The sequence below is a fragment of the Diceros bicornis genome, chromosome 3, assembly GCF_020826845.1.
Source record: "Diceros bicornis minor isolate mBicDic1 chromosome 3, mDicBic1.mat.cur, whole genome shotgun sequence".
NCBI lineage: Eukaryota > Metazoa > Chordata > Mammalia > Perissodactyla > Rhinocerotidae > Diceros > Diceros bicornis.
In genome coordinates, this window is record NC_080742.1 from 71,001,723 (window position 1) to 71,025,729 (window position 24,007).

Here is a 24,007-nt window from a genome sequence, read left to right on the forward strand (position 1 = left end):
GCTGTGAATGGGTCAAGTAAGATCAACACTGTGAACTGACCTTCAGATTTAGCGACTTGGAAGACCTTCAAAGGAGCAGTTTGGGTGAAGACGTGAGGAAGAAAGTCTAACTGGAATGCAATGGAGAGACAATGAAAGGAGATGAACTAGAGATGGCAGTACTGTCAAGGAATGTTGCTATACAGGGAAGGAGAGAAATAAGGAGGTAGCCACAGAAGGAAGTGGAGTAAAGAAAAGCTTTTCTTTTCTTTGTTTGGTGATGAGTAGTGAGAGGAGAGAGAATGAATGTGTGTGTGTGTGTGGTATATTACATGAAGGCCAACTCCTAGTGCAACAATCAGTATAGTGGAATAATCAGCACCAAGGGTGACTTCTGAAATGACAGCCCCTGACTATGGTGCTTTGTGAATCAGTTAATTCCAAATTCTTTATTACAGAGAATAGCTATATTTTATTTTTCTCTTCCACTTTTGTCTATAAAATAGTCACTTACTATAATGAGAGGAGATGTTACACTAGATTATATTTATGTGACCTAAACACACTGACAGGACCCACATTCCCCAGCCTTGGCAGGCAGGACAAGTAAGGAAAAGAGATTTCCTGGTCACAGTCCTTTAATAAAAAGTTAATTTTATCCCAGATGCCAAGGACCCCTGCAAAGAACCCATCCCTTCTAGGATTAACAAGAAGAGAATTATTATATCCAATAAGAGAGTGTCTTGCTGTTTGGGACTGCTGACTTTTGTCACTTCATGGCAAGAGTTCTCATGTAGATGGGGACTTTGAGTTTACTATTCTGTCCAAGTCACGGGGCCTGGGAGAGGCTTTAGCCCCTGCAGGGCATCCCATACTGTGAAGCTGCCTCAGCTCTATTTATTATGATGAAAGTCCTATGAGGGAAGAAGCTTTATTTTTTATTGAATTGTTGTAATGTGATTGAACATAGGGTTTCTGGGCAACCCACTCTTTTTAACTCCAAAGTACATTTTTCCTCCAAAGGAACAAAAGAATTTCTAATCATTTAATCAAAGGGAGTGTAAACCTATGCAAGTCTACTAAAACAACTACTCATCCAGAAGATGCATATAATGCAAATATGAAATAGAAATATGTTAGGTTGTGATGCCTCTTATTCAACTTCTTGATTCCAGAATCTCAAAATCTATGAAAGTATCAATATTCACACACTTTCAAGATCAATCCACCAACACGTTAACATTATCTATTAATTTTCTAGGTTCTGTTCTACTATAGTTTATTTCTCTGTTTATACTTATCAAAAGGGAAAAAGGAAAAGTTAATAATAGTCCTATTATTCACTCTCATAATACTGTGTACTTCCGCTTTATACTTAACAGTTAAAATTTTTTACATTTACTATGTCCTACTTTGACTAATGCTACTTTGACTAATGTTTGTCTCTTTTATTGGATGGTAAGCTGATGAAGGCAGGGATCATTTTCCTACTTTGAGGCACTAATTTATCCTCAGTACCAAACATAGTACTTGGAACATGGGAAGTGGTTTAAATATATTTTTCAATAGATAATGAATAAAGGATGAGAGGAAGGAGGCAAAGAAAGGAGGGACAGGGAGAAGGAGAAATAAAGTAGGGGTAGGGGGAGCAAGGACAGAAGTAGGGAATAAAATAGCTTCCCATATGTGACCATTGCATGTTTAGTTCTGTATTGGCTATTTTATATGTGCTTACTCAATGAATCCTCACAAAAAAGTAAGTATTATCATTCCTATTTTACAGAAGAAAAGACTAAGACTCAGAGAGGTTAAGGTCACACAACTGGCAAGTGGCAGCTAGAACATTGTCCTGTCTAAATCTCCAGTGCACCTGTCTCTTTCCTTTCTACTATACTGGGACAACAGGGGTAGCAATATGGTAGAGACAGGCCGTAAAGGAGATGAAAAATGTAAACATTTGAAAACAGGCAAGGATCTTCTCTGTCTACTTCCTATGAATTAGACTCAGAATCAACTCTTGGCCATCCACATTGATGCTCCTTTCCCAAGCCAATTTGTGCCAGTGCCTCAGCTTGATGCAATTATTGTCTACAGGTCCAAAAACTTTAAAATTTGACCCTGTTTCCTATCTCTACATTTTGATGTGGCAGGCCCATCCCAGTTATTTTAGAGAACAGCCCTTCATGTTCGACATCTATGACTAGGTACATTCCTCACAGATGATCTTTACGAAGTATTGTCATGTTCATGTGGACGGTACAGTCTGGTGCCTGGCATTAATTAAGTCAGACACAATCTACTAATAAATAATTATGACCTCAAAATGCTCCCTTCCATTGGAAATGGCCAGATATAGACTCAAGTTGGAGGACAGCTCTCTCTTCCTATATGAGCCAGGCTATAGAAAATGACAAGTCCAGACTCAGCTTCCCTTTGTTTCAGTAGAATTATAGATAATTTTTCCATAATAACGTTGTACAGCCTCCAGTTATGAAAAGGACTAAATCTAAAATGAGTTAGAAGAACCACTGCAATTCTATTTCTTGTTGATATTACTGCCCCCCCAATGCCTGCAACGCTCTGAGATATTTGCCCTTGCCCTAAGCTGGTTAATTGATGACTGTGAAATTAATCCTCAGCATTGGGCATGCTCAGAAGTCACATGACTTACGGTTCTAACTAAGAAAATCTCTGTAAAATACAGCTTTAATATACGACCTAGATTACCAATGCTCCCCAAACCACCTGCCTTTGCAGTTGCACCAACGGGCCCATGTTCTACTGTGTTTCTCTATCTTTGCTCAAGATTGTCCTCCAGGCTGGATTACCTTTTAGTAGCCCTGTCATTTTTCAAACCCTACCTACTCTTTAAGGTCTAGTTTAAATCTTATCTCTTTCCACTGAATTTCTACAGCACTTTTGGTCTCCCCATCACATTTAACACTTATTGTAAACTAGATTGATGACTGGATTCTTGCTTCCCAACAAGGTTGCAAATTCCCCAGGGATTTAGTTCTTAACCTATTATTGTGTAGCCTGATGCTGAACACATGATGAAGCATAATTTTGTTTTATAACACTAAAAATAGAAAAAATGATCAGTTCAAGCCACACAGAAGTTTTCTGCCTTATTAGTTCACTTTCATTTTAAGAAACAACAACCATATGCAGCCAAGAAAAAGTGTGTTTCATTCTAATTATAGAGACAGGAATATTTGACAATAAAAAACATGCTAAATTTAATGTTTTGTATTTTCTCTGTTGATGAGACAATGGGATTTCCCACTTTATGTCAGAGATATTTTGTGAGAGAGTGCCAGTGTAGTCTACCACACTATCCGGTTTTTAAGGAGAGGAATTAGGCTAGATTTAAATTAGCATGGTTTTTTCCCCCAGTGAAGATTGTTTAATTAAAATTTGTTGCTTAGAAATCCAAATCTCTGAAATCATGTGGATGATGTCCGAGTGATAACAAAAAATGGTGAAGAAGGTACATATTCATTCATAGATGGAAATAACTAGGAAGAGGTGAAATACAATACTCGAGTACTTTAAAAGTATTATTTGTAATAAATGGCATATTTCTCCTTTTTTCCAGTTTTATTGAGGTATAATTGATATATAACCTTGTATACATTTAAGGTGTACAATTTAATGGTTCGATATATGTATATATTGTGAAATGATTACCACAATAAGTTTAGTTAACGTCCATCACCTCACATAGTTACCAATTTATTTTCCTTGTGATGAGGATTTTTAAGATCTATTCTATTAGCAACTTTTAAATATACAATATAGTATTGTTAACTATAATCATCATGCTGTACATTACATCCCCAGAACTTGTTTATCTTCTAACTGGAAGTTTATACCTTTTGACCACCTTCACCCAAATCCCCCACTCCCCAACACCCTGCCTCTGACAACCATCGTATATGATCTCTGTTTCTAAGAGTTTTGTTTTTTTATATTCCACATATAAGGGAGATCATACAATATTTGTCTTTCTCTGTCTGACTGACTTCAGTTAACATCATGCCCTCAAGGTCCATCCATGTTATCACAAATGGCAGGATTTCCTTCTTTTTTATGGCTGAGTAGTATTTAATTGCGTACATATATCACATTTTCTTTATCCATTCATCTGTCAATGAATACTTAGGTTATTTCCATGTCCTGGCTATTGTAATGTAAATAATGCTGCAGTGAACATGAGAATAGAGATACCTCTTCAACACAGTGATTTCATTTCCTTTAGATACATACCCAGAAGTGGAATTGCTGGATGATATGATCATTCTATTTTTAATTTTTGGAGGAACCTCCATACTGTTTTCCACAGTGGCTGGACCAATTTACATTTCCATCAACAGTGTACAAGAGTTCCCTTTTCTCCACATTCTTGCCAGCACTTATTATCTCTTGTCTTTTTGATAATAACCATTCTAACAGGTGTGAGGTGATGTCTTATTGTGATTTTGATTTGCATTTCCCTGATGATTAGTGATGTTGAGCACCTTTTCTCATACCTGTTGGCCATTTGAATATCTTCTTTGGAAAAATGTCTATTCAGATTCTTTGCTCATTTTTTAATTGGATTGTTTTGTTGCTATTGAGTTGTATGAGTTCCTTACATATTTTGGTTATTAACCTCTTATTAGATGTGTGATTTGCAAATCTTTTTTCCCATTCTGTAGGCTGCCTTCTCGTTTTTTTGACTGTTTCTTTTGCTGTGTAGAAGCTTTTTAGTTTGATGTAGTCCCACTTGTTCATTTTTTATTTTGTTGCTTGTGCTTTAGGTGTCATATCCAAAAAATCATTGCCAAGACCCATGTCAAGAGGTTTTTCCCTATGTTTTCTTCTAGGAGTTTTTGTGGTTTCAGGTTTTACATTTAGGTCTTTGATCCATTTTGAGCTAATTTTTGTGAGTGGTTTAAGATAAGGTTCTCCTTTTGTTGTTTTGCATGTGACTATCCAATTTTCTTAGTACCTTTTATTGGTGAGACTATCTAAATTAGCATGTTTTTAATAATTCTCAAATATGTATGCCTTCAAGTGAAACTATAATGAAGAAAAGGCAGAAAATGGCAAGTGCATGTGTGAACTTAATAAATATATTTGTTGATGATGATGATGATGATGACAACAACAGTGGAAATGGAAAATTCATTTGCTTTGGCTTATCCACAGAGCCCTCCACTTTCTCCCTTCTACATTTAAAGCCCTTGATTCACTTATTTTGAGTAAAGTTTGAGATGATATAAGACTAATCAGAATACATATAAAGTATCTCAAAGTAGAAGTACACTGAGTAGTTTATAAATGAAAGTTGATTGACCACACAGCCATGAGTTGATTTCAAAAAGAGGTGTAAAATGAAAAGCGAAAATAAATCAGAGAGTCAAGTAATCCTGATACAAGGGGCACCACTGACTGGAATTTCATATCACATCACTCCTTTTATTTAATAGTCTCGGTGGAAACCACTTCTGGGGGCATCAAACAAGGCAGCCAGCCAAAAATGTCATTATCCCAAGCAACATTCCTATTGCATAAATCTACCTAACTCAAACTGTAATTTACTTTTAGAAAAATCTGGTTTCTTTTTTCCTGGACAACACAATATGATGTTATTTTCCGTGAGTTGCAGACATTCTTTATCGGTACTGAATAGGTAGAATGAAATCATTTCACTATATATTTTTTTCCTCTATAGAAATAATTTTGGCTGAACTGAAGGCTAAATTAGCATTTTGTTAAGAGTGCCAGGGTCAAGTTTAATTTAGCCATTCTCATTGCTAATTAGGAGTGGCCTGCAAAGACCCCACCCAACATGTATTCCTTTGATGGAAGTATATTGTGACCTCTTGGGTCATTTTTCCATATTAAAGTTGGTCATGTTACAAAACTGTGTGGACTAAACTTAAACCCTAAATTGTTTTGCTTGATCAGTAAGTAAAATGCTTATAGATTATCAAGCAAATATAATTACTTAAATGTTTGAAAAACTTAGAGTTATATACATTTGCAAATAATAACATTATCCTTTTTTTTTAATCTTGAGGATACTCTATTTTATGCAGCTTTTGAACTGCTGAATCAGTGAAAGTGTTAGTTTTCACATAGAAAGAGAGTGTGTTGGGGGGATCAGTCTTCCCTCAGCACTGGTAAATGAGTGAGCTTGCATTCTAATTACAGATATGGTTTATGTGTTTTTCCCTTTCAAATGAAATTACTATGAGGTACAGTAATCAGAGGATAACGTTTTATACTGCAACCAATAATTTTTGCATTACTTAACTAAGCATCTTTCCAGTGTTGATTTTTCGAATGCTAACGTCTAAAAAGTGAAATAATTCTCTTTTGGAGTTGTCTAGGTGTGAGAGGAATTTTTTATTATAATTATTTGTTTTAGAAGCTAAAGAAGAGCTCGAGGATATTTAAAAAGAACACCAAGTTACCTCATAATAAACAGTCCCTAGTCTGATATGCTAAACAGGTTTTAACAGCTTTTGCAGGGTATAAATTTTTGCTGTAGACTCTGATATGTAAGTCATGCATGTGGTGATATACAGATTATCTTTTAGAGAGGTTTCATAAAAACGTGAGAGCACGTAAAATGCGAAAGAGGAAAGAAGCAGTAGATTTACCCCAGCGGATCAACTGCAAGAGAATGAAAAGTAGAAACTGAGAGGCTAATGACGGGATAACGGTAAGAACAACAATCCACAACGCTATGAAATATGGTGAAAGTAGAAGTAGCCTGCCACTAAACAATAAAACATAGTCAGCAGGGCTTGAGATTGAAGAAATGTTTTTAACATCATGTATCAACTGCTCTCAAATAAAATTACTGCACAGTTTAGAAAATAATAAAGAGCCTTTATTTATCATTCATCCAATTGTGGTTGCGGATTTTTAAATATCACTATATTCATACCCTGAAAAAAATGTCATGGAATAGTTATTTAGATTACCCATAACCCTCGTATTTTAGGGAAGCATATTTGGTTATATAAATTTACTTTTAAAATACATTTGGAGCCCCTTTGTCTATTGCAGAGCAACTATTGCAGATGACTTAAGAGCACACAGGCTGGAGCCAGACTGCTGGGCCTAAGTTTCACTTCTACTGCTGGCTAGTGGTGATGTTCTAGACAATTTACTAAACTTTTCTGTAGCTCAGGTTCCCAACTTGTTAAATAACAACAATAACAACAACAACAACAATAATAATAATAATAAATCTACCTTATAAAGTTAGAAGGATTAAATGAAATTTTACATAGAAAACAGTAAGAAACAGTGCCTGGCACATATTGAGCTCTCAGGAAATGAAGGCTATTCATGATTATCGTGAGTTATGAGCTAGTCCACATACTATCTCAACTTGAAATAATGGATGAAGTCATTCGTGCGTAAAATCATTCAACAAATATTTAGTGAGTACCTACTGGTCCCAGGCTGTACATTAATTGACTAGACTTTAGAGTAAATCATAATGTCAGACCTAATAAGTAGGGTAGGTTTCTAATCACAATTACCCTACAAAAAGAATTTGGTATTGGAATCTGACATGTATTTCTCCCTCACCACCAAGAAAACAGTTGTGTTCTTTGGGTTCAAAAGAAACAAGAAAATACTACTATAATTCTTCTGCAATTTTTTCCTATACACTTAGGTGGTTCTTTTATGTAAAAAAGTCTCTAAAATTAATAGGAATTTAACTTATGAAAAAAGAAGACTAGTTGAGATAGGAGATGACTAAAGTCTAGCAAATGAAAAATGGGATGAAATCAGTGAATAATATATCCAAATTTGGCTCTATTTGCAAAGGTTGAGGAAACATTCATTCATTTATTCAAAAGCATTTCTTGAGCTCATTTGTATGTCAGATCCTAAAGATACAGAGATAAACAACCAGAAGCCCAGCTCAAAAAGAAGTAACAGTGGAGTGAGGATGATTTATAAGTAATTTAATAATGACAACACAGGGTGAAAATATTAAACAGAAGTAAGACCTTGGTGTTATGGGGGCAAAGAGCAGAAACACAAGAAAGAAAAACCCCCATTAAGATCAGAAACATTTCCAAACAGATATATGACTTGAAATTAATCTTAAAGGATGAATGACTTCTCCAAGGCAAAGATAGCAAGAAAAGGAAAATGATGATGCCAGCACCCAGTAGAGAGTACTGTTGGAGGAGAAGGAGGAGGTAAGAGCTCGACATTTGAGGTGGATGAGTTCAGTCTTAGATTTATGGATTCTTTTTTTTTAACAATCACAGAAATACGATTCTAAATTTCAGGGAATAGAATGTACAATTGTGAGTCATCAGAAAATAGGTGGTATGTGAAGTGAGAAAGAAAACTCAAGATAGAACCCTAAGAAAAACAATATTTCAGGCATGGTGGAAGAAAAGACACAAGTGAAGGAGAATGAAGGGTGGCTACTAGTTGGGAGAACCAGGACAAGGACTCTCATGGAAGCTGAGAGTGAAGAGAGCGTCAGGGAAAATGTTGACTATCGTGACAAATGCCAAAGGTTGGTCCAGTAAAATTAGATCAGAAAAGCCTTGTGAAAGTGAGGATACAGAGGGAGTTTAGACTAATCTTTCACGAAATTTATCTCTAAAGAAAAGGAGATAAATAGTACAGCAAAGTAGGTGGGCATTGAGTGGTGAGAAGAGGTATTTTTTTTTTTAATGGAAGTATTTTGATCATGTGTATTTACTGCAAATAATGAGCCATTAGAAAGGGAGAAGCTTCATGTGGCTAATTCATATAAGGCTAATTACACCTTAGAAAGGAACACTTTCTTTTTTTTTTTTTTTTTGTAAGGATGATCAGCCCTGAGCTAACATCCGTGCTAATCCTCCTCTTTTTGCTGAGGAAGACTGGCTCTGAGCTAACATCTGTTGCCAATCCTCCTCCTTTGTTTTTCCCCCAAAGCCCCAGTAGATAGTTGTATGTCATAGCTGCACATCCTTCTAGTTGCTGTATGTGGGACGCAGCCTCAGCATGGCCCGACAAGCGGTGCGTCTGTGAGCGCCTGGGATCCGAACCCAGGCCGCCAGTAGCGGAGCACGCGCACTTAAACCACTAAGCCCCGGGCTGGCCCAGGAACACTTTCTTTTAAAAAGTGTTTTAAAAAGAACACTTGCAAAGCTATCTGTATCCATACTAACTCTTTCTCCCTAGGTGACACTATGCCTTATTGAAGTTGTGTAAGATGTTATCCCCAGCTGAGCGATAACCTGCTCAATTTACAAAGCCACATTTTTATTTGTGGCCATCATCTGAAACTATGATATGATAAATAAGATATCTTAGTTTTGTCTTTGTTTGAAGTCAATACTCCATTTAGATATGATCTTACAACCATGACATAAATCATAATTAACACATTATGGCCCCTCTCAACATGCAAACTTTTGAGCACTTAAAAAATAGAAAAATTGATTTTTTAAAAGTTAAGACAACAATTTTAATCAGCTTGGCAAGGTCCTTAATGAAGCGAACAAATTTTGAAATCAATGTTTTCAGTTCTGTAGAAGTAGCACAAAACTATCCTAGGATGGTTAAGATTCATTTGCTCATTGAATATTTATTGAATGCAAAAAGTACATAGGTTTCTGCAGAGTCATGAAGGGGAAGACAATAGCTAACAAATATAATGTTAAAAAAAACTTCTGTGGAGTTCATTATGATCTGTATCAAGATTAGTTTTGACCATGTAACTTAAACAAGATAGAAATATATTTAACCCTTACATATAGGAAGAATAAAGATAGGGAGAAGAAGACTGATAGGAAGACTCCACAAAGTCTTGAGGGACCCAGGATCCTTCCAGATCGCTGCTCACCCATCCTTAGGATGTGGCCCTTGTCCTCATGGCCAAAGAAGGCTGCTAGAGTTCCAGTCACTACACTTATGTTCCAGGCAGTAGATGGTAGAAAGAGGAAAAACAAAGATGTTCCCTTTCCTTTTTAAGGAAAGATTCCACAGTTCTTTCTGACTTTTCTGCATGTATTTCACTGGCCAGAGCTTAGTCTCATGGTAATATCTACCTTAATTAATACCTAGTTGAATAGCTGTAATGTCTAGCTAAAAATTAGCCTTCTGATCCTATCACTAAGGAAAATACATATTAGCTACATTGGCTGTATAGCAATTTCTGCCAGATGGTTCCATTCACAATGAAGACCTAAAGCCTCCAAAACTGCCTCCCTGCCCTGTGGGGGATGGAACAAGAAGTGAAGTAGGCACTAGGTGAATTTAGGGTAGCAATTAGGATGGCTAACTGGTCATGTTCTAAAGGAGTGCTCATCTTCTTAAATCAGTTACCTGGGAAGTTATATTAGTTCACTTTGTGATTGTTCGTTGCCTTAGCTCTGTTTATACAATTCCAGTATATCCATGAAAAGAGCAGAAATCTTAGCCTCAAATATAGCATGTGTAATCTGGATGTCCCAATCTGGCCAGTGATTGGGGGGCTAAATTGACATTGTTGAGAAACTCGTGAATGGCTGCTGTCAAAGACAGAAAGCATCTGAACAGGAATCAAATTTTCACACATGCTAATTTTCTCTGGCACGTGAGTTGGCTACAACCATCTCTGCAACCAACTGCCTGTTAAATTAACAACAAAATCATAGCTGCCCCTACCTTTCATCAGTAACCTCCTTCAGGAATTGTCCAAGGTCAGTGCTCTTCCTTTCCTACTACTTCATGACGGGAGTCAGCGTTTAGCTGTCATCCTCCAGATGGTGATATTCAGGACCTTGGCAAACTGCCTTTCACAGGCTTTGAACCCTAGTGGAGAATAATTACCTGGATATTGAACTGATTTTTTTTCACCATTTATAGTTCAAATAATCAGGAGCAATGTGGCTATGTTGACAGAGTGTTTGGCTGCCAATTTCGCCTTTTAGATAACTACAAGTGGAAAATGACGTGAGCCCACTCACCTGCTGTAACATTCAGAAGAACAGTTGTCACACAACACTAGAAGCTAAACTGAGGCCCTAAGTGCAAGGAGAGGAGAAAAGAAAGTGCCTCCCCAGAGTGAGAAATGGGATATTTATTAGAGATATGTAGCACTTGCAGGACGAAAAGTGCTGATACATTGCAGGTGGCACTGGCCACACTGTGGTGTCAGCAAAGTCACATCAGCAGGTCAGATCAAACTTCCCGCAGTAATCGACAAGGGCTCTGACATGGCTGGCACAAATCCAGGTGTGACCCAAATCCCATCTTGTGGCTGCATAAAGCAGCTTTATTTTACCACTAGCCTAGCGTACTTGAATGTCTCATGAAACATTTGACGAAATGCCATGTTTGTTTTAGGAAGTCATGCACATCTCTGATGGGTTCCCTGGCATCTTTCTGTAGCCGATAATAAATATAGCAATAGCTAACACTCATTGAACTTTCACTGTATGCCAGGCACTGTGCTAAATTTATATTTGTTTCATCTCACCTAATAATGACTATTGGCCATTCTCCTCTCTTCTTTCCTTCTAATAGAATCCGGAGTGAAAAAGTCTAGATAAAGAATATTACCTTTCATACTCTGTTTATTCAAGACAGAACAAAAATCAATATCAGTGTAATCAACCATAACATAGCCAAGGAGCAATTTTTAGAAAGAGACGTTTCAAAACTGTCAGAATTTCATAACAAATTCTGGTTTATTTTTGGATGATGCATTATTCAGGATGATAGAATTCCTAAGATTTTTTCTTTCTGGGGCTTAAGTAAATCTTCTAAATCCTTGAACTTCTGTTTAAAATATAGAAATGACTCAAATTTTAAAGCTCTGGTCAGGTGAGTTGCTTTTCTCATAAAGTATCTTTTCTTCAAAGGCTATTCCTGCTCAATGAGAAAATTCACAGCCCCGAGCATTTAAGTATGAAAGTTTCTGTTCAAGGAATATTTAAAAGCCTTTGACCAGATCGTTGATTTCAACGGCAAGCCGTAATCGTTTCACAGATAGTAAGAAAAGAAACACAAAATAACAAGGGCGTAATATAAGCCATGTCTAAATGCCCACATTTTGAATCTTGTGTATGTCAAACTTCAACAAAATTGGTAAAATATTTGCTATTTGTAGTCAACAAGACCTGGGTTAAATCCTGTTTCACCCCTTATCATTTGGGTGACCTTGTATAAGTTACTTAATTTATCTAAGTTTCATTGTCCCTATAAATATCATACTACATTGTATATGGATTAGAAATAATGTATGTAAAACCCAGCAGGTGCTTAATAATGATAAATATTATTGTCATTTTTCTCATTTTTAAATAAACTAAATGACATAGAGAGTAAATCCTTTAAAATGAATGAACACGTGGAAGAAAGTTTAAACCCCTTTTTAAAGGAATTAATATTTTACTACTGTTTACTTTTGGAATAAAAAAGGTGAATTATCATATGTGAATTTACCAAATAGTTTTTATTCAAGCAGAAAAGTATTAGGCTATGTTTACGATTCCCTTACACTGTCACAATAGGTAAAATTTAATGGAAGGATGCCAGGAGACCCAAGTTCTTGACACTTATTCTAGAACTTTGAGCTCCATCAATTCTAAGATCTCAATGACCTTAATGTAAAAATGAGGGGTTGAATTAGGTGATCTCTATGGCTTCTAACATCCAACAATCATGTGTTCAAAATCATGTATAAAACTCCATCAGCAGAAATTAATTCCTTTGGCTTTAGACATTAGCAGGCAGTATGGGATAACAGAAAGAACGCACAGTTTGGAGTCAGACAAAGCTGAGTTCCAATCCAGTTTTGCTTTCTAGTTACATGACCTTTATCAAGTTGCTCACCTTCTCTGAGGTGATTTTCTCACTTGTAAAGTGTCGATGATAGCTACCTCCTGGGGATGTTGTGATGATTAGAGAGGGTGCAGGTATTCAGTAATTTGGCTGACATTCAATTAATCACAGCTATTATTTTCCAGAGTCCTCCAATAAAATACAAATTCATTCAAAAAGATGATTTTTCAGGACTTTTTTCATTGTCAGGGACAGAGAGCCACTCAAACCCCAATAAATGAGAGATGTGAAGCAGTGGTGATATAAGGTTACCTATAGTTCTATGGATCTCAAGATAGAGTATCAGGAACTGGGAATTGAAAAGGAATAAATCAATTTCTCTCTTTCTTTCTCTCTCTCTCTTCTCTCCGTTTCTCTGCTCATGTGATGTGTATCCTTCTATCAGAGCATCTGCTTCATTTCTCTCTCCTCTCTTTGCTCATTCCAGCTGTAATAACCACAACTCCCTGGAATTATTTCCATCTCTTTTGTCCCCACAGAGGGTCCCTTGTTGACTAACTTCTATTTCATTGCCAGCTGTGGGACAGCGGGTACAACCAGAGGGTGGGGTCATGCAGCCCACTGTCCATTTCATAGAGTTAGGTTGTAGGAAGACCGTTTGGAATGGGTACATAGCAGAGGCTAGTACCCCAACATAAAACTAGTACAAAGGGTTACATAAGATACTTGCTACCACCTAAGCATTAATTTTCTGATGATAAGATGTATAGGGTTGGAGTCAGAGAGGGATACGGCTTTTGTGGAGCCTGAAGCTTATACAATTTTGAGGACTCTCTTTAACAGAAAATAATTGTTATGAATGCAAAATTTCATAGAAAAGTAAATATTTATTAGAATGAGAAAAGAAAGCACAACAAATTATACATTTTAAGAAAGTTGAATAGTCATAAGTGTCACAAAATCCAGGAAATATTCCTATGAATTAATTGCATAACATATATCTATAACACTTTTTTCCTACATTTTTAGGTTGCATACTTGTTCCTTACCTCTTTGCATAATAATAATATTTCTAATATTTTCTATAGAGAAAATATAAACATAATTCTGTCTTTTCTATAGCATGGTAAATCAAAATTTGTTTTTGTCTAATTGATAGTTCAGAAGCATAAAACAGACATATTTATTAACATATTTATTTTTTGCACTACTATTACAGGTTTGTTACCTAAAAAGATAAGAATTCTGTCTTTCTAGAATTATACAGAAGAACAATTCTACTTTAAAATTCCTGTAAGAAGTGTATGATGCAGTGTACTCTGCAAGATCAGTTCTATCCCTGACAGGAAAGAACTTGTCTTTTGACTTGGCATTAATTAGAACTGAATCTTTTGCTTACCAGTTTACACATCCAATGATTGGAAGAATTTTCCTCCAAATAGCTTCTGGCTAGTCTGGGAGAAACCTACCTACTTGCAGTGCCAGGATATAGAGAACACACTTCTATATTGATACAGATTCTAGCCTTGCACCTTTGGGACAGATACAGGGAGACTGGCACAGAGGGTGGTAGGTGTATTCCTGGAAATAATTCTTACACCAGGACAGGTATAACAAAAATAACTATTTGTGGAAGTGACTACAAATCACATAAACGTAGCCCACTAAACTCAAACTAAATGTATATCCAACTTAACCCTTTAGCCAGATCTCAAAATGTTCCAATACTCTCTGACCATAGGGGAAATATGAAGGAGGGAACGTTAAAGGGCAAAGAGACAGCAGCACTAACCCATAGTGGTTACAATATCTTCCTCTGGAGAATTAAACAAATATATACACGACACCGTGAACGCATTGGTAGACCCCCTTTCAGGGCCCTGAAGTTTAACATTTCTAACTTCACCATAAATCTGCCGCTGATCGAGACAGACAAGGGATTGTGACAGGTCAAGCACTCAGGATGCTGCTGAGGGGTAACAAGCCAGGCTGAAGTAGAGGGACACTGTTCCTGAAGGGTCAGCTTGAGGCTTCCAGGTGATCAAGGAATGAAGGCTGTAAGAGAGCTACTGATGAGTTAGGGGAAGTGGCAGCAAAGACCGCCTTCACCTATTATAATATTTTGCCCAGGGATAGTTCTACATTTGCTAGCCTCTCCCAGATGTCCCTGCTTTAGCAAGAAACTAGCCAACTTGACCTCAGACCTGGGATTCCATCAAGCAAGATGACACAAGAGGCTGTTTTCAGATAAAAGAGGCATGTGAGAGACACCAATTCCATGATTGGCAGAAAGGGAGAGACAAGTGACAACTCAAAGAGAAGAAAGACACTTTTTTTTTTTTCATTTTCATAACAGTTGTTAAAAATCAATGACAAGTAAAAGAAAACTAAAGGCAGAAAGGAAGGACCTTCACCAGCTTTCTTTAATTGAAATGCTATTGTGGCCAAGGGGAAGCATGCTTTCACAATACAATGAACCAAAACTGAGGCAGACAACATATGGATTCAGACCATGAATTACAGGGCTCCCAGGTAAATTCATTAGAAACTGATATGTGTGTTTAAGAAAGGGCTACACCTAGAAGAGAGAATTAACAGAATGGAATTGTAATATGTACTGAAAGGTCAGCTAAATATTAAATGAGTGACTATGTTGATAATGAACTTTTTAGAAAAATATTTACACACATTGCGTAATATGAATGGATGTGACGATAAGGCTAAAACTCACCTTATAGACTGACTGATATCAGCCTTCTAATAATGATAAAAGCTACTCATGTATTCACTATTTTCTATTGCCAGGAGTGTGCTAATGTTTTTCATACGTATCATATAATCATAGTATCATCATAGATGCCTTGTGAGATAGGTATTTTCATTTCTTCCCTTTCCCAACTCTTTTCCCGGTTACCTCCTACTCATCTTCCGTGTGTCAACTTAAGTATTTCACCACCCGAAATATAAATTAGGTCTCAACACACTCCTCAACATTCTTTTTCAAAACATCCTAGTCATTCTTCATAGCATTTATTGTAACATGTAATTATGCATTTATTTTTTATCGGTTTGTCTTCCACTCTACTGTGTAAGTTCCGTGAGGGTAGAGAGAGTCTGTTGTGTTCCTCACAGTATACCCAGTGGGCTCAGTAAATATAGGTTGGTTAAATAGACAAATGATGAGAAAACTGAGGCTTAGCAAAGTTAGGTGTGTTCATGGCTAAGTGGCAGAACATGATTCAAATCAAACTCTCAGTGCCTTCAAAACCCTTGGAATAAACCACTATGGTACCCTGTCCATGCCAGCTAGGCTACACAATTTTCAGGGCCCAGTGCAAAATAAAAATGCAAGCTGCTGTTCAAAGCAGGCAACAAGTGCTATTCAAGGTATTAAAATATAAAGCTTTATCTTCTCTTCCACAGCTTCCCTTCACTTGTCATATTTTTTATTTGCTACTTAATGTGGTTTTAGGTAAAGAAAAATTAAAACTTTAAATTATTACCATGAATTTTACCATTCGTCTTTATATTGTGCAATACTAGTTTTAAATACAAATATGAATATTCACTTTGTTTGCAGAAACACTGAAATTACACAATTCGTGTTTCGTAACTGGAACATGCATATGCATTTTGGTTTTATAAGAACAGTGGAAACTCTGCACAAAACGAACTCAGTTGTTTTTATGTCACTTCGTGATTACGCGCACATTATACCAACATGGTCTACCTTCAGCTTTGCTGCTGAGCAAGGAAGGGCTGAGAGAAAAAGAGGCTGTGGGTTCCCCTATCTTTCCCCTTTCCTTCTAGGTCACCATTTTCAGCATGAGCGGTCAGCTAATAGAGCAAAGTGACAGGAGTAAGAAAGGACGTGGTAGAGGTTCTTCGGTTGTCCATGTTTCTTAGAATGCCATTCCTTCTTTCTGTGTTTGAAGCAAATTCTGGTTCAAGAGGAAAACGTGGCTTTTCAGGGCTGTCAGCACCCCCACGTACTCAGGCGTAGATGTAACACGCTTATCTTGCACGTGCTTTGAATCTTGCTGAACTCCCACTTACCGTGGGTCCGCCAGAACTCTGTGCTCGTGGGACCTGGTGAGTGCTATATGCAAATGGAGCTGCAAGGAACGCTGACACGCCTGCTGTGTGCATCTCCTCTGCTCATGCACATGCCTCCTTGTCCCAGGCAATTTCACTTACAAAACACAAAATCCAAGAATTGTTAAGAATCTCAAGATGGCAACAGCAAAGTCTAAACCAAGCAGGGAGCCTCTGTGAGCCCGTGGCCCTGTGTGACTGCACAGGTCACACGCCCATGAAGCCAGCCCTGTGTACTGTCTAATCCACTGTGTGTTGCTGTTTTGTACCTGATGTGCTATAACCAAATTCACAGTAATGAATCACATTATGATAAGGTAAAGATACCTGCTTTCAGTACACTGTGAGGACCACAAAGGATGACAAATTGTTTCCAAGTCTCCTTTCAAACTTCTGTTATAACCGGTAAAGGAGGCAGATACATATGTGTGCACACCAGGAATAAGGAATTATTTTTATTTGCAGACATTTATAATTGCTTTGCCATTGACTGAGGTATTAAATATTCAAATCTGAACAGGGAGCAAGTAATTTAGTGCAGCAATATTGTCTCTTCCATTTCATTATTAAAACTGAGTAAAAGTTAAATTAAACAATAATGCAATTGCAAATATTTTAGCCGGGAGGACACTGCTCTTCAGCCTCTGTTGAAGAGGGAGACAGTCATAAACAAGGTGAACCGTCTTCACAGGTCTGTGCGTCTGGGTTGATTTTGCATTTTCTCTAGTTTGTCTTTATGAACCCCAGTTCTGAGGGCATATGCTCCAGCAACCATACCCAAGACAAGTTTCTCTTATTTACCGTCACAACTTGGGATTGTCTTGTCTTAAGGAGCCATTCTAAGATTTGTACTTAGACTGTATCAAGAAAATTAACAAACTGACTGTTTAACAGACTAGAAAACTTAGTCACATAAAGATTAAGTAACTCACACAGCTAGTAAATGGCAGAATTAGAATTTGTACCCAGGGCTGGCAGAGCATGCCTTCTTACCCAATTCATTCCCAATAAGCTCACTAAAGCCAGAGAAACTGTAATGATAATATCTCTATGCTTTTACTAAACTAGACCTATTGCATTCTTTTCCTCACTCTCTCTGATTTTTTTATTTACATTAGTCTGCTTTATGTTCTTAAGCAGTAGGGTACACATTTTTTGTCTGTTTACACTGTTTCTCATGTATTTTTTACTTTTCTCCCACTATTTATCTGAAGATATAAATACACAGTATATTTCCTTAAACTACACTACAGTTAGAAAATTTTGTACTAAACTTTTTCCTTAGTCATTCATATATATGATACAAAAAATATAAAATACAGATTACATATTACATTTTATATACATCTATATATTATATATAATTTACAAGTGATTAATAAAAACAAAGTAGAGCTATCAATTATTTGAGTGATGTAATATTCTCTCATCAAAGACACTGATTTTTACATTTGATCAAAGATTCAAAGACACTGATTTCATCATTATAGTGCTAATGTACATTTAGATCTCTAAGTTTCTGTTCCACATCCTGTATAACATTTATTATTTATTCAATGAAACTGAAGGTCAGTCTATGCAAAGCAGTGAATTAACACTGTATTTGAATGACTTGCATTCACTTTATCAGGATGCCTAAAGCAGGTCAATGTCTGATAGCTCTGAAGATCTTCTTTTCCAAACTTAATTTTAGAAGCACCAAAAGCCCACGTTGAAAGAAATCATGATCTCTTATGAAAACAACTAGAACCAGGTAGGCTGTGGAGAGGGTCATACCAGGAAAAGAGACACAATAGGTTCCCTAAGTTAGATCACATAAAAAAATAACCTTTCTGGTCACAGGATTTGACACGAATTCTTTGTATTTCTTTAGGAATGAGTAAAAGACTTGAAATGATGTTCGTATTTTATACAAGGTCTGTTCAGATTTAGCTCAGAGCATATTCTGGTTCTATTCCTTGAGGCTTTGGTTTCTGGGCAAAAGCAGTTCATAACAGCTTGTAGGAATGAGTTAATTTTTTATTTTGGTTCATTTTAATATGAGGGTTCACCAAAGTCTATATTTATAACTAGGATCATAATTTACTTAACTACCAGGTTATAATTAGGTAACTCAATAAATGAACAGATCAAAATACACAATTAAGTGGACAGTGAAAGAGCTTATTGTGTAACAAAGACTCTAAATAATGTTAAGGGAAATTAAGAAGACTGAGTATTTATGCTCTGTGTGATCGTTGATGTCTCAAGTGCTTCCTTCCAATTTAAAAGATTAGAAGTTTATGTGATCAGACTCAGCTGATGCTTCTTGCGCTCCTGTTTGTCAACATGGACCCTAAAAGGCCTGAGATAAGAAATCTATCCCTTTTTGGCGTGGTAGGTCTAATTTTTACTTGTATCTGTGGATCCTATCTAATTTTTTAAAACTTCAGTTTTGTGGTTTTCCTTTGAATTTGGGATTTCTGAAATGTATTTTTTTAACTTAGCTTTATAGTCTAGGAAGAATATAAATGAATAAAAGAATATTAGATAAGGAGAGCAAACAGAAGCCCATAATGAAAAGTACAAAACATTTCCACCTAAGAATATAAATTTAATTTGATTTTACAACAGAAAGGAAACTAAAAGAAATAGTCATCTGAAATTGGAACTTCAAAAACCAGCTACAGGTCCCTGAAGTGATGACTGAGCCCAAATTTCCGTGACAGATGCAGGATCTATCCCAGCTGACTTCTTGAAAGACTTTGATTTCATCTGCAAGGTCCAGAATGCCTGGGTTCACGTTTCGGCTCTGCCCCTAAGAAGGATGACAACGTCTATCTACATAGCATCATGTGTAAATGGGGTCAAAAGACTGCATGTGAGCCCCTGAAGAAAATGAGGTCAGGCCCACCTCGCCCTTCTCACCTCTCCTGTGATTGTCATGTAGGAGGCCCCTCTTCACCTCCTTTCCCTTATCTGTAAAATAGAGGTAATAATAGTATCTACCTGATTGTGAGTTATGAACTTATTATAAATGTGTTTTTTCATGTAAGGTTCTTAGCATAGTGTCCAATAAATGTTACCTATTGTTCAGCCAAGGTCAACTAGAACTCTCCAGCCTCATGGAAACTCACCCTCTATAAGGGAAGCTCCTCAGAAGTCTATCGGGTCTCCTTGCACCAAACTCATCTCCAACGGCAGAGTCCACCTGGACAGTTGGCAGTAATACCCTCCATCACAAACTGGGAAGCAGAAAGAGTGAATACGCTCATCCCCACATTTTACAGACAAGCAAACAGTCTTAAAGAGGTTAGAGTATTTACTCAGCGTCACAAAGCTGGTAGGAGATAGAGCTGAACTTGACCGCATCTCCTGACTTTATGTCAGGATTAACATTAGCTGTTAACTTGGCATGATTAACATAAAATAACTCACAATTGTGTTGCTTCAAATAAAATGCCATCGACTGGGAAACAGTAACAAGGGGTATAATACACTCGCATTTGATAGTCAGCAACAGTAGGCTCTTTCTTTTAGTAAAATCTATGCAGGTCACAAATCTGGGCAAATGTGCCATCAGAGATGGACATGGATAGTGACAAGTGCCTTCACATAAAACTCTCATTCAAACGATCCTGTCATCTCTTGCTAATATGAAATTTGTTGCATCAAATTTGTCTTGAAACAAACTAAAGTGCCAACTGGGGCTTGCAGACCTTGTTGTCATTGGAGGTTTTGCTGTAATGTTATTAGTTATGTGAACTGCACAGTCTTAAATGTGAGGGTAAGGACTTCAGAAGATCTGGATGGTGGTGATGTACTATTCTCGTTTTGTTTTGGTTTAGTTTTTCTGGAATATCAGAAGCAAATTCAGACATAGCAAATATTAAAAAGCCTGGTAACAATATTAGCTTGATGGCAAGCATTTTCCTCTGTGCAATAGCTTTTTCCAAGAGAACTATAGAATAAAAAAAGGTTTTTGCTCATATCTGGGGCGTAGTACATCTTTTAAGTGCTTTCTTGAGCACTTTGATTATTATTTAATCTCTAATGCTATATACTTAATACAAGAAAATCAAACATTTGGTATGTAAATCTGAGTCCTACAGTCCTTCAGTTTCTCTAAACAAGCTCACTTGTTTTCTTCCTTAAAAAAGTCATTTCCTTCCTACATGCTTCCATTGAAAATGGTACTAATATGTTCAATCATTGAGAATTTTAACTTACCATCTCAAGTTGATGAGATAAAGCTTCCTTTAAATGATAAGGAAGTTCTGACAAAGAAAATAAATTATTGTTTTTATCTGATTATGTAAGTAAAAACATGTGTTGGTTATAGAACACAGTGCAATTAACATATAAAAGGTGTTCAGCTATAATTCATAGATTTGTTTGTTCTATAACACGGGATAAGCCAACATTGTGCTTGCAAATAACTATCCACAGAAACAACTAATCACATTAATGTAGCTTACCAGGTGTTATTTTCTGATCTGTGAACTCTTGCTCCCAGAATTGTATATTAATTTGGAAACATTAGAATTGAACAATATTCAGATACATTTTGTCTGTTCTTTCTGTATCATCCTGTTTGCTCACATTTAATATTTATGGTATTTACCTTCCCATGGTGGGGGGCCTCTATGGCATAATGAAATAGAACATAAAAATGGAAAATCTCATTACAGTAGCCATTCCTAGCCTTTGGGAATTGAGACATCCTTCTCTTCTTTATTTGATTTTATAGCATGCACCCATTTTTAATTAGAAGAATGCCATATATATACTTTTCAAGTGAATTAAATATAAATCAAATCTATAAAAAACTTTTTGTAAATATTAGATAGTTCTTGAGATCAAGACATATTGGGATACCAGAAATCAATGATTGTGAATCAAGAACGTGGAGCCTGAAGATAATGCAGACTAAATATACCAAATATACCTCTCATTCATTTCTCTGGCTTTCCATGGCATTCACCTTTTGGGGCATTAGAGAGAGAGCACTGCCATTACTGATCAAACTTGACTGATTAAAGAGGCTCTTGGCTGGTAGAGGCCGTTACTGTGGATGACTCATGTCTCTGCCTGCACATGTCAGGGATTTGGCAGGATGTTTAAAGTATGAGTGTCTCTGTTGTCCCCAAGGTTTGTTGTGTTTTGTTTTAGAGATATTAAGATTAGTTTTGAAAAAAGAAAAATGGTAGTTGTGTAACTAGGTCAGGTAAGAAATTGTTCGAGGGTGGTTCTGCTCCTCTAAAACTACTTGGACTTGACGTATCCAATTTATGAAAGAATAGAAAATATTGCTTCATTTACCTCTTTGCTTCCAGTTAATAACCCTCAACTGCTGGCTGCTCTTCTTATCTGAATCCATTACTCAGTAGAGTGAAATGCTCCTGCTCTCAGAAGAAGACGTTACCACATGAAGGGTGAATGTTCTGTATACAAAGGCGCGAAAACAGCTGAAACAAACTCATTAAAATTATTCTCAAAGTCATTTACTTACTGTGTTAGAACGCTAGAATTACAATTACTACAAGATTAGTTTTGTTTTTGAGTAGGCAAGTTGAGAGGAGGTTAAAACAGCAAAAGTATCATGAGAAAGATCATAGAGCTTAAAATTAACACATACTACCACAGTCCCACATCTTCTTTCGTTAATGGCACCATATTTCAGTAGGTATATAGTGATGACTCTACATAGGAGCCAAAATCTTCCCTGACTTATATTAAATCCGACATGTAACTGTCCGTGTAAGTTCTCTACTTGCTATCTTTCCTGAAAACCGCTTATAAATTTGTTTGACTTTTGTCATTAATCAATAATTAGGGAGTTAAACTTGTATCCATACCTAATCAGTCTAGTTAGAAAAACAATTACTTCATTTTTTTAATGTGAAATTTATTTGAGTTCACTCAGACAAATAATTAGCTAAGAGAATTTTCTTACTTTTCCACTCAGTCAGCCTAAGCAAAATTCCACTCAAAATTATCATATTTCTAGGCTAACAAGAGCTCATAATTACCTAGACTCATTCTTATTTCAAATCTTCTATAATTTTTTAGGATGTTTCAACAAGAAAGTTTCACTCGGGCAAAAAAAAAAAAACATTTTTCACATTTTATTTCTTCTAAAATATAAAATAATCAGCGTCATACTATGAATAAACAGTGAATCAAAAAACATAAATAATGTTAGAGAGTTACATAAAAACTTGCTTTTTTCTGATTTCATTGAATAGAGTTTAATGTAAGTAAAGCAACACATGTTGGCCACGTTCCCTTCTTGACTTCCCTACATTAATTTTGTTTATTAGCTTCTCTGCTCTCGCCTCTACACAGAGGGAGGTTTCATAAATGCATATTGACATGCCCACTGTAGGCTTATGCGGAAAGGAGAATTAATTCTCCATTGTGTGACAGTCAAGTCCTGTTTAGTAGTTTGTCTGTGAAGATCAATAAGGGTCTCTAAGGCGTAATGGCTGGCTCCATTCACTCTTCCTAGACAAACTAATGCCCTTTTAAAAGTCAGTTCTCGAAAAAAGCTTTTTCTAGGCACAACCAGCCCTGGGTAAAACTTTTAAATAGTCCAAGTTTGGATTTCAGTGCTACAGCCTTCATTTCTGGGCCCTTTTCCATTCTTTAAATGTGACTCCTCTCCAACCTTTCTGCATTAAAACCTGCCTTCAAAAATAGTTTAATATATAAATTCAATCCCAAAGAGATACACGTGAGTTCAAAGGCTTAATATGGTACCTACACAAGAATAGTTGTATTTTAGCAAATGCTAAGAATTCCTAAGCAGAATAAGTCTCTAATAGTGGAATTTAAGTAATTCAAAGAGCATGAGAGACATGGAGTTGTCAAGAAGTCACTTCAGTATCATAGACAGGGACTTACTCCACTTACTCATAAGTGGAGTAAGCACGCACTTGCTGCTAGGAATTGCCTGGAAGCCTCTTAACAACACATCCCTTCTCTTCATTGCTTGACTAATTCCTTTTTATTCTTTGAGATTCAGTTCAAATCTTGCCTTCTTGTACAAGTATTTCCCAAGTACACTCAACTCCCAAGGAATCCCACAATCATTTCTATTACAGTAGTTATTACACTTAATGGTTGCTTCTCAAGTTGCCTCTCTCCCTGCTGCAAGACA